This window comes from Trichosurus vulpecula, chromosome 7 (genome assembly GCF_011100635.1).
Source record: "Trichosurus vulpecula isolate mTriVul1 chromosome 7, mTriVul1.pri, whole genome shotgun sequence".
NCBI classification, from domain to species: Eukaryota; Metazoa; Chordata; class Mammalia; order Diprotodontia; family Phalangeridae; genus Trichosurus; species Trichosurus vulpecula.
The window spans coordinates 46902020-46914443 of record NC_050579.1 but is presented as its reverse complement, the minus strand read 5'-3'; the positions used below and the strand labels follow the sequence as shown (position 1 = coordinate 46914443).

The following is a 12424-nucleotide window of genomic DNA, read 5'->3' as shown; positions in this document are numbered from 1 at the left end:
TTTATTCTTTACCTTTCCCATTTTCTATTCCGAACTCGTGGCTCTTGAACCTCAACAACTTCCCTTCGAAACTTTCATTTCACCGATCTCAGGACACTTTTCTTTGAATTCTGTGAATGTTCTAGAGCTGTTGGACCTTTCTTCTGGGGATTCATCCAGTCAATCAAGATGCAATGAGCGCCTGCTTGGGTGGGGGGGGGGGCGGAGGTGGGGGTAGGATCTATAGGATGAATCACGGACTCGCCTAGCCTCTCGATAGAAGAGGGAGCAAATCGATCCTCATCCATTTCCTATTCTTTGCCCCAGGCTTAAGATATAATGAGATCCAGAAAACACGGAAGGGGAGAGGCTGCAATGTGAAAAACGCTGAGCTGGGGTCTTAGGATACCAAGATAGAGGAAAAGGCTGTGCCCCCAGGAAGCACAATTACATCTGCAAGGACCGTCAAATCCGGCTGTAGCTGGAGATAGCTCAGCTGGTGGGTGGGAACCAAAGGCCTACCCTGAACAGCTCCTCTCAGTCAGAGAGAAGCTCGATTAAAAAGTCCCACCAAAGTTTCGACTTGGATCGCAGGATTCAGAGTCTGCGGTGCTAACCATTACACCAAGAAACTACTCCAAGAGATGCCTTATCACCCAAGTCTTTGCAGTCCCCACGCTTCCCGCTAATTTGTGGTTCTGTCAAGAAACCCTGGCTCAGGCCAGAAGAAACCCCAAGGTCAGCTCTGATGCAGACACACTTGCTGCTTTGCCCTCCCCCTCCAGCAGCTGGAAAACAAGCTGGCTCAGGCTATACACCTCCTCTCCACTCACAACACAGGGATCTCCCTCCCTCCCTCTGTTTCTTTGTCTCTGTATTTCCTTGTTTGTCTCTGTCTCTCTGTCCCTCTGTCTCTCCTCACTCACCTGTGGACACACAAATTTTCTGATTAATAGAATGGCCAGTTATAAACCCGGAGGAAAGAAGCTTCGAAAAGGGGTGGCGGACTGGAGGCAGACTGAGCCTTATATCCTCAGTCACAGACAATATGTGAACATGTTTTGCTTGATTATATTTGATTGTTACAAGGGAGGACTTTTATTTCTCTTGGGGTAGGGAGAACTGTGGCAGACAAAAGGTGAGTAGTGATTTTGATGAAGATTAGAAGAAAGACCAGAAGAAAGAAAAGAAGAAAGAGAGAGAGGGAGAAGGAAGGAAGGGGAGAAGGAAGAAAGGAAAGGAGGAAAGGAGGGAAGGAAGGAAGGAAAGAAGTAGTAAAATAAAAACTTTTTAAAAAATACTTGGAAGAGAGCAGAAGGATGTTCAGAAGAGAACACACAGAGAAATTTTGTTATTGTCCTATGAAATTTAATATACACCTAAACAAACTCTACTTTTAAAAAATTGCAATTTCATACCAAACTTTTTTTTTCTGTTCTTTGTGTATTGAAATATTTGTGTTTGTTGGTGTTGGTTAAATTAATAATTCTTTATTATATATATATTCTTTTTTTCCAATCTAACTTTTTAAAATTTGATTTATTTAATATATTTAGTTTTCAGCATTGATTTTCATAAGAGTTTGAATTACAAATTTTCTCCCCATTTCTACCCTCCCCCCCACTCCAAGATGGCTTATATTCTGGTTGCCCCGTTCCCCAGTCAGCCCTCCCTTCTGTCACCCCACTGCCCTCCCATCCCCTTTTCCCTTCCTTTCTTGTAGGGCAAGATAAATTTCTATGCCTCATTGCCTGTGTATCTTATTTTCTAGTTGCATGCAAAAACTTTTTTTTTTGAACATCTGTTTTTAAAACTTTGAGTTCCAAATTCTCTCCCCTCTTCCCGTCCCACCCACCCTCCCTAAGAAGTCAAGCAATTCAACATAGGCCACATGCATATCATTATGTATAACCCTTCCACAATATTCATGTTGTGAAAGACTAACTATATTTTGCTTCTTCCTAACCTATCCCCCTTTATCCAATTTTCTCCCTTGACCTTGTCCCTTTTCGAAAGTGTTTGTTTTTGATTACCTCCTCCCCCATCTGCCCTCACTTCTATCATCCCGCCTTTTTTATCTTCTTCTTCCTTCTTTCCTGTGGGGTAAGATACTCAATTGAGTGTGTATGGTATTCCCTCCTCAGGTCAAATCTGATGAGAGCAAGATTCACTCATTCCCCCTCACCTGCCTTCTCTTCTCTTCCTACAGACCTGCTTTTTCTTGCCACTTTTATGCGAGATAATTTACCCCATTCTATCTCTCCCTTTCTCCCTCTCTCAATATATTCCTCTCTCATCCCTTAATTTGATTTTATTTCTTCAACTCACCCTGTGCCCTCCCTCTCTCCCTCCCTCTCTCTCTCTCTCTCTCTTTTTCTCTCTCTCCATATATATATATATACACACACATACATATATACATACATACACACATATACATATATATACATACACATATATACAAATGCATATTCCCTTCAGCTACCCTAATACTGAGGTCTCATTAATTAAACACATCATCTTTCCTTGTAGGAATGTAAACAAAACAGTTCAACTTTAGTAAGTCCCTTGCGATTTCTTTTTCTTGTTCTTTTTCTTGATTACCTTTTCATGCTTCTCTTGATTCTTGTGTTTGAAAGTCAAATTTTCTATTCAGCTCTGCTCTTTTCACTGAGAAAGCTTGAAAGTCCTCTATTTTATTGAAAACCCATATTTTGCCTTGGAGCATGATACTCAGTTTTGCTGGGTAGGTGATTCTTGGTTTTAATCCTAGCTCCATTCACCTCTGGAATATCGTATTCCAAGCCCTTCGATCTCTTAATGTAGAAGCTGCCAGATCTTGGGTTATTCTGATTGGGTTTCCACAATACTCAAATTGTTTCTTTCTGGCTGCTTGCAGTATTTTCTCCTTGATCTGGGAGCTCTGGAATTTGGTGACAATACTCCTAGGAGATTTCTTTTTGGGATCTATTTGAGGAGGTGATCGGTGGATTCTTTCAATTGCCCTGTGGCTCTAGAATATCAGGGCAGTTCTCCTTGATAATTTCTTGAAAGATGATATCTAGGCTCTTTTTTTGATCATGGCTTTCAGGTAGTCCAATAATTTTTAAATTTTCTCTCCTGGATCTATTTTCTAGGTCAATGGTTTTTTTCAATGAGATATTTCATATTGTCTTCTACTTTTTCATTCCTTTGGCTCTGTTTTATAATATCTTGATTTCTCATCAAGTCACTAGCTTCCACTTGCTCCAATCTAATTTTTAAGATAGTATTTTCTTCAGTGGTCTTTCAGACCTCCTTTTCCATTTGGCTAATTCTGCCTTTCAAGGCATTCTTCTCCTCATTGGCTTTTTGGAGCTCTTTTGCCATTTGAGATAGTCTATTTTTTAAGGTGTTGTTTCCTTCAGTATATTTTTCAGTATTTTTTGGGGTCTCCTTCAGCAAGTCATTGACTTGTTTTTCATGGTTTTCTCGCATCCTTTTCATTTCTCTTCCCAATTTTTCCTCTACTTCTCTAACTTGCTTTTCCAAAGCCCTTTTGAGCTCTTCCATGGCCTGAGATCAGTTCATATTTTTCTTGGAGGCTTTTGTTGTAGGTTCTTTGACTTTGTTGACTTCTTCTGGCTGGATGTTTTGGTCTTCTTTGTCACCAAAGAAAGATTCCAAAGTCTGAGACTGAATCTGGGTGCATTTTTGCTGCTTGGCCATGTTCCCAGCCAACTTACTTGACCCTTGAGTTTTTCGTCAGGGTATGACTGCTTGTAGAGTAAAGAGTCCTATGTTCCAAGCTTGGGGGGATGCACTGTTGATTTCAGAGCTCTTACAGCCAGCTCTGCCACACCAGCACTCCTCCTTCCCCAAGAACCCCCAACCCGGACTGGACTTAGATCTTCAGCAGGCTCTTCACTCCTGATCTGATGCGCCACTTAATTCCTCCCACCAGGTGGGCCTGGGGCCAGAAGGAACTGCAGCTTTAGTTCTGTAGCTGCCCTACCTCCGCTGCCCCTGGGGCAGTGGCTGAACTGCAAACTCTATCCCCCTGCCCCCAGCAGCTTTTCCCACTAACCTTCTCTGTTATCTTTGGTGTTTGTGGGTTGAGAAGTCTGGTAACTGCTGCAGCTCACTGATTCAGGGTGCTAGAGCATGCTCCACGCGCCTCCTGGTCTGGTTGGTCCTCGCCTCCCACGCTGGGCTCTGCTCTGCTCCGCTGCACTCCCAGCTCCATGAGGGATAGACCTTACCCAGAGACCATCCAGGCTGTCCTGGGCTACAGCCTTGCTTCCCTCTGCTATTTTGTGGGTTCTGCAGTTCTAGAATTGGTTCAGAGCCATTTTTATAGGTTTTTGGAGGGACTTGGCGGGGAGCTCACGCTACTCCCTGCTTTCCAGCTGCCATCTTGGCTCCGCCCCCTCATATATATTCTTTAAAAGAAAATGATATCAAACTAATTGAATGCTTTCTATGTTCATGTTGAATATGATTTCTCTCCTTTGATTGTGTAAATTTCCCTTTGATAACTGTTGGATGAACTGGAATATAGTTTAAAACATGAGCTACAAGACCAGCCTGAATCAGATTCAGCCTTCTTATAACAACTTGGAAGTAAACCTGATACTTTGGGTTTCCACCAGAGAATGTACAATCAGTGAATGAGAAGTTCGTTGCCTTGAACTAATCCTTCTTGCTTTAGCTGTCCTTGGATAAATGGTCCTGGGAGCAATTGTGTGATGAAGAGCTAGATATGAGAAACCTTTGAGAAAGTGCCTAGAAGCAATGGTGAGACCACTGGGGCCTGAAACTTTGTTCCCCTGAGGGCGTCCTGCTGTTGAGAGAATGGCAAAAATTAGAGCTATGTGACTAAGTGCTGTGCCAGTTTGTCATGCATCCCACGTGTAGCACTCAGAAGTAGTTGGGGCCAAGCAAGACATTTCACTCTATATCGTTGAAAGCAATGGCTTTGCCTACTCGGGTCAAGAGAAAACACTTGACACAGTGAGAAACAGATTTTGTTGTGCCAAATAGTAACTGATGTCTCATGGAACGATGAGGATTGCATTTGGTCTAGCTGTAGGAGAATACTGTCGAATAGTACTGCACACTTGGAGAAGGTAAGTTCTTGTATGCCACTGGAGCTTTTGTGTATCAGTATTTTATCTCTGAAAAGACACAGGAAAAATATAAACATCCTAGTGGTGATAGATTACTGCATCTGGACTGCACATTTAGGATTCCTAAGGAATTATGGGGAAAGAATTTATCTATCTATGGCTTCCCTGTCCTAATCGATTCTGAACAAAGTGGAAAAATTGGAGAGCAAATTGCTTAAGGAGGTATTGGCTTTGGTAGGCATCAAGAAGCCTAGAACTATAACTTGCCACCTCAAGGAGACAGATGGGCTCAGCACTTCAGTCACTCACCATACAACACACATTGAGCTGAGCAACTTTGAAAAAGTGCAAGAATATCAGGCTTCAGGTTCGTTACAGTTTGGGAATAAATACAAAACTCACCTTTCCACTTCCTACTCTGAGAACTCTGGGTGAAAGGGACATTTTAGGCATTTCCTTATCATAATTCCAAAATGCCTTCGAGAATGGTTGGACCAATGTTCAACTCTTCTAACAATGCTGCTGTTGCTGTTGTTGTTCAGTCATTTCTGACTCTTCATGATCCCATTTGGGGTTTTCTTGGCAAAGAGAAGGGAGTAGTTTGCCATCTCTTTCTCCAACTCATTTTACAGATAAGGAAACTGAGGCAAACAGGGCAAAATGACTTGCCCAGGGTCACACAGAGATTCAACTCCAGGCCCAGCATTCTATCTATCCATGCACCCACCAGTTCATTATTATGTCTCTTTCTCTATGATTCCTCCAGCATTGACTATTCCCATCTTTTGTCATCTTTTACCATTTTGTTAGGTGTGATGTGAAAGGAACCTCAGAGTTGTTTTGATTTTTATACTTGTTTTATTATTAGTGATTTGGAACATTGCATATGATTGTTAATAGTCTGTCATTCTTTTTGAGGAATGTTTTTGGTCCTATATTATTTGTTAGGTGCCTATATATGTTAGCTATCAGACACTTATCAGGAATTCTTGATATAGAGACTTCTTTCTCCATCAGCCTCTTCCCTTCCCATTGTAGTTGCATTAATTCTTTTCTGGGAAAATCTTTTCATTTCATATAATTGAAAGTATGTAATTTCTTATTAATCACTTGTGTTAAGAATTTTTCTCCTTCCCACCCATTACCCCATAGTTGTGAAATGTACTGATCTGCTTCTCTTCTAATTTTCACATGTGGCATGACCTTTAATTTCAAGTCATGAATCCATTTTGAGAATATTGGAAAGTGGTGTAAAATGTTGGACTAAACCTAATTTGTGGCAACCTGATTTCCAGATTTCCCAGAATTTCTTGTCAAACAGGTACTTATTTCTCATGCAATTTATGTCTTGAAATTTATTGAATACCAGGTTATTGAATTCATTTCACCCCCTCCCCTTTAATTTGTTCCATGACATTCTTTTCCATTAAAAACACACACACACAACAAAATTGTTTCAATGATTTTGTTGTTCAGTTGTTCAATAGTGTCCAACTCTTTATGACCATAGCACACCAGACTCTTACTGTCTCTCAAAGTCTGTCCAAGTTCATGTTCACTGTTTCCATAATATTATCTACCTGTCTCATCCTCTGCCATTCCCTTTTCCCTTCAATCTTTTCCAACATCAGAGTCTTTTCCAATGAATCCCATCTTCTCGTTATGTGGTTTTGCAAAGTATTTCAGCTTCAGCTTCAATATTTGACTTTCCAGTGAATAGCTTGAATTAATTTCTTTAAGTATGCTTGACTTAATCTCCTTGCTGTTCAAGGGACACTCAAAAATCTTCTCCAGAATCACAGTTCCAAAGCAGTGATTCTGTGCAGCTCAGCTTTCCTTATATTCCAACTGTCACAGCCATATGTTGCTACTGGAAAAACTATACCTTTGTCTATACAGACAAAGACTATACAGACTTGTTGGCAAGGTGATGTCTCTGCTTTTTAGTATATAGTCCAGATTTGCCATAGCTTTCCTCCTAAGGAGTAAGTGTTTTTTAATTTCATGGCTTCAGTCACCTGTCTGCAGTGATCTTTGAGCCCAAGAATATTGAGAAAGGAATTTATAATTATAATTTTAATCGATATGATATGAGTAATGAATATACAAATAATTTAGTTTTCTCAAGAGCTGTCTCTCTGCCTTGTGAGTAAGACTCACAATGCAGTTTGAACTGATCAATCAAACCTTGACAAGACTTGCAATCACTGGCATCCTTCTGTCTGCATACCTGAAGTGAAGCAAATCAAAGGCTGTAGAACCTGTCCTGTCACAAAACTGTGGTCCTGTGACCCACTAAATATTGATCCTCAAGGACTTGAGCAGTATTGCTCCCACAGGACTCCAGAATTGTTGTATTGTCTTCCATTTGTGGGTTTGTCCTGGGAAATCTCTGGCACTGGGAACGATTGTAAGCCACCTTCCCCCCTTCCTTCCCACTTGTGATTTATATATATAATTTCTGTCTTTACTTCAGCAAGGTGGAATTCTGAGAAGGAGAATTCCTGTTTTGCAAATCTCTTCCTCATGATGAAACTAATTAATTAAATGGCTACCTGATTATTGGCAGTTTGTCTCTGGCCTGCTGTTTCATCATTGTTAGGTTAGAGAATGGCTCAGTAAAATCCTGTTAACATTTAAAAATCAGACACTGCTTCCATTTCTTCTCCCTCCATTTGCCAGGAAGTGATGGGACCAGTTGTCAAGATCTTAGCTTTTTTATGTTAATCTTCAAATCAGCTTTTACACTCTCCTCTTTTGCCTTCATCAAGAAGTTTCTTAATTCCTCTTCCCTTTCTGCCATTAGAGTGGCATCATCTGCATATCTGAGATTATTGATATTTCTCCTGACAACCTTAATTCTGGCTTTTAGTTAATCCAGCCTAGCATTCCACATGATGCACTCTGCATATACATTAAATAAATAAAGTGACAATATATAGCCTTGTCATATTCCTTTTCCAATCTTAAACCAATCAGTTGTTACATGTTTGGTTTTAACTGTTGCTTCTTGGCTCACATACAGGTTTCTCAGGAGACAAGTAAGATGATATGATACTCCCATCTCTGAGGATTTACCACATTTTGCTGTAATCCACACAATCAAAAGCTTTAGTGCAGTTAATGAATCAGAAGTAGATGTTTTTTCTGAAACTCCCTTGTTTTCTCCATAGTCCAGCAAATATTGGCAATTTGGTCTCTAGTTCCTCTGCCTCTTCAAAAACAAGCCTGCTTTTCTGATAATTTTTGGTTCACATATTGCTGAAGCTTAACTTGAAGAGTCTTAAGCATAATCCTGTTTGTATGTGAAATGAGAGCAATTGTTCAGTACTTTGAATACTCCTTGGCATTGCCATTCTTTAGAACTGGGATGTAAACTGATTTTTCTTCCAATCCAGTGGCCACTGTTGAGTTTTCCAAATTTGCTGGGGCTCATCTTCTGATATCATCTCTTTTATCATTTTAACTGTCCATGACGTTTTCTCTGAAAAGATACTGGAGTTATTTGCCATTTCCTTCTCCAGTGGATCATCTTTTGTCAGAATTTCCTCTTATGACCTATTGTATCATTAAGGAGATATGTGAAGCTGCTTTAACTATTTTCAGGATCAGATTGCACAGTATAATGAACATGCTCAGACTAGATTAGAATCAGTATAACAATTATTCTGTACACAAGGACAATATAAAGCAGGATTAAAGAAGTATAGGAATATACATATAAAGATAAAGCCTAGCAGAATAATAGATATATTTACATACATCACCAAATCAGGGAACACCTACATCTGGGTCATTAGGCTAGGGAGTCCCAGCTCAGCCTGTAGAATCCCTTTTGGGAAAATGTCCCAGGCAGAGTGTCCTCCCCATGGGTGAACTCCAAGGAGTAAGGGCTCTCTCCAGGTTATATCCAGTTTTAGACAAAAAAAGGCATCGGGCCAATTAATTGGCTTTTTGCCAGAGCCCTTTGTGACTTAGAGTATCTAAGTGCACTAGATGTGTTGCAGCTCTGGACCAGGCCAGAGTCCAAAGAAGTAAAACATCCATGATTTATATGGCAAAATATCTGTGTTCAAAAGGACACAAGATGGATTCCATTTGTTCCTAGAAGGCAGCCAACACTTCCAGGAAGAAGATTCAGCCAAGGGCAGCTTGACCTATTAGTCCTGGGAACCAGGGCAAGGTGACTTTTTTAGTCCTGGGAACTTGGTCCCTGTACTAAGGAGAAAGAGCAACATATGTATTCACATAGGCCTATAAATGTACAGGGAAGATCTTGAATATTTCATTAACCCTTCACCTGTCAGTCTCAGATAACCCTGCATGGTATAGGTCATAATTTGCTTGAGCTATGCAAGCCCATCTGCCTCGACAAGGCAGCGATGAGGGTTGAGGGTGGGTCAACGATTAGTGTTTTATAAAAATAATTTGACATCTGGAAATACTATCCTGCTCCCTTTTCGTTCCTACTTTCCCCCATTATTTCACTTAACAATATAGACCTTTTGTTCCTTCAAATGAATTTTGTGATTATTTTTCTAGTCCTGTAAAGCATCTGGTTGCTATAACACTAAATCCATAAACCCATATGGATAGCATCTGCTCTAAGGTGTATGATGTTAAAAAAAATTTGACTTACAACATAATATTTTATAGCAGCCCTTCTTGTAGGAACAAGGAACTAGAACCAAAGTAGATAGGACCATCAACTGGGGTAATAATAATCAACTGAGTAAACAAGCTAAGGCATAGCAATATAATGAAATATTAATGCCCTATCGTTAAGTCATTTTTCAGTCATGTCCACCTTTTCCTGTATGAATTGATGACTATGATGAATGCAGAAAAGCATGAGAAGACATAGCTGAACCGCTGCAAAGTGAAGTAGGCAGAACCAGGAAACCAATACATACAGTAATCAGAGCAATATAAATGGAAAGAAAACAACAAAAGACTAAAAACTGAATACGACAAAATCATGCCATGCTTGACCTAAAAGAAGAGTGTTTTTTTATGGATATAGATCTCTGCATAGAATGTCAGACATTTTATATGTGTTATTTAGCTTTGCTGAACTATTTTCTCCTCTTTTTGGGTATTATTAAAAGGCTTTCCAATAATGGAAAGGATTTATTGATGGTCTTAGGGGATATATGCAGAGATACTAATAAGAAATGTTTTTATAAAAGAAAAAAACTTCTAGGAACAATGAACCTTATTTTGGCAGAAAATAAATTTAGCCCAACTTCTTCCATTGTATGCTGCAAAAAGTTGGCTCAGTCAAACTCAGACCTGGGAAAGACCTTAACTTAAAAAGATGTAGGACCCCCACTGCATCCTGGGCCATCTCCAGTCCTCCTGATCTATATCTTGCCACTGGACCCAGATAGCTTCAGAGGAGAGAGTGAGGCTAGTGGCTTTGCACAGCCCTCCCTTATTTAAATCCAATTCACTTGCAAGTCATGACATCACCTTCCTGAACAAAGGACAAACAACAAATGAACAAGAAGTACCAAATAGAAGATCCACCTAAGTATCACATTAACAATTGAAGGAGAGTGGAAGCAGTTGTCTTTCATAACTACAGCTCAGTGGAAGTTCTTAATAGAATAAGGAATAGAGATGATATTAAAAGAGAAAGTAGAGGGGTTTTTTTTTAAACGATGGAAAATTTAAAAGCTTCTGCAGGAAAAGGATCAATACATGTAGCGTAAGAAGGTAGACTTTCACATACAGGAAAAACTTAAATCTGAGACCACTTGAATGAAGTCCGATAGCCTGAAAATTTACTCATTTATGTAAGACGAAGAACCACCGGCCAATTGGCAAAACAGATCATTGCTTCAAACGAATATGATCAGTTTCTAAGAGACTTTCAAATGATCAACAATCTTAGGAAATATTGCTTCAAATCACAAATAATAAGAAAAATAACTAAAGTCAAAATGACCCCAAAGTTTCACCTCAAACCCAGAAAATTGGCAAATATAGCAAAATATGGGAATAGTCTCTATTGGAGGGACCTTCGGAAGAAAGGAAAACTCATTCACTGGTGGTGGAGCTCACTTACAGATTGGTTCGACTATTTTGGAAAACAATTTGGAATTATGTGATCGGTCGGTGAAGTGTTCGTACCTTTTGATCTAGTGATCTCATTTCTGCGTATATATTCCCTAAACCAAGAGAGAAGGGAAAATGACGACACACACCTTAATATTCAAAGCATTTCTTTTTGTAATAGGAAAAAAAACCCAACCCTGGAAACAAAGAGTGCGCCAAACAATTAAGGAATGGCCAATTAATTTGTGGCACGTAAATATACAGCCTTATTTCTCTGTAAGAGAAGAGAAATTTGAGGAAGAAGGCATATACAGGACTATCCAGAATAAAAAAAAAATCAGAGAAAGGAAAATAATACACTCAATGACCAAAAGTGTGTCGATGAAAATTTGGACCTTCAGATGAAACCAGTCTTGGCCTCGGGAAGAGGTGGGGAAGGTCTTTCCTACTGGCCCTACACACATAGATCGATGTTTCACTAGGGATGTGGAACGTGTCCTAGTCACTGTCAGGACACAATTTACTGAACCATTCCTTTACGGTTGAACATGCAGGCTCTTACCAGTTGTTATTGTTGCTTTTGCAAATACATAGCATGCGACTATGAAAGTCTTCAAACAGCTCCTTTTTATAGTTGTTGTCGACTTGGTTAACGCTTTCAAGTTGCACCGGGCAATACCTACCACTCCAAGGCGATGTACGCCTGAGAAGGAAGCTTCAGAGGAAGCCACCAGAGAAGCGGCGCAGAGGGCTGTGCCGGACAGCGGGACCTCCCTATAAGGGAGTTAGAAGTGCCGGACTTCTCCTCGGGGAGGCTGTCACTGGGTTACTGGAGAATCCTCTGTTCTGCCACAGAGTTCGAGGCCCTGAGGAAAAGCGTCCCTAGCCGAAAGATCTCACCGAGGAGCCAAAGTCGGCAAAGGATTTTCCGGAGCAAAGAATGAAGGGTGGGGGTGCATATGCGTGTGGTTTCCGTAGTGTAGTGGTTATCACGTTCGCCTCACACGCGAAAGGTCCCCGGTTCGAAACCGGGCGGAAACAACTCTTTGACGCCTTTCCTTTCCCTTTTTGACCAACTCGACTCACTTCGTCTCTCTCGGAACCTCTGGATGTCACCCTTCTCTCAACTTGTCCTTGCTGCTGCGGCTGCAGTCTATGTTGTTGACCTGGAGTGTGTCAGTCAGTCAACTAGCATTTATTAGAAGGCTGGTCCGCTAGAGGTGCCCAGCTGGACGTTGAGGACACAAAGGCAAAGGAGAGGGCCAGGCCTCAAGGAG

General features: G+C 40.6%; 1 non-coding gene across 1 annotated transcript; it reads left to right on the top strand.

Moving 5' to 3' along the window:
• Nucleotides 1-12115: 12115 nt before the first annotated feature.
• TRNAV-CAC lies at nucleotides 12116-12188 on the top strand. Its single transcript has one exon. It is a non-coding gene; the product is annotated as a tRNA-Val (tRNA).
• Nucleotides 12189-12424: the final 236 nt, after the last annotated feature.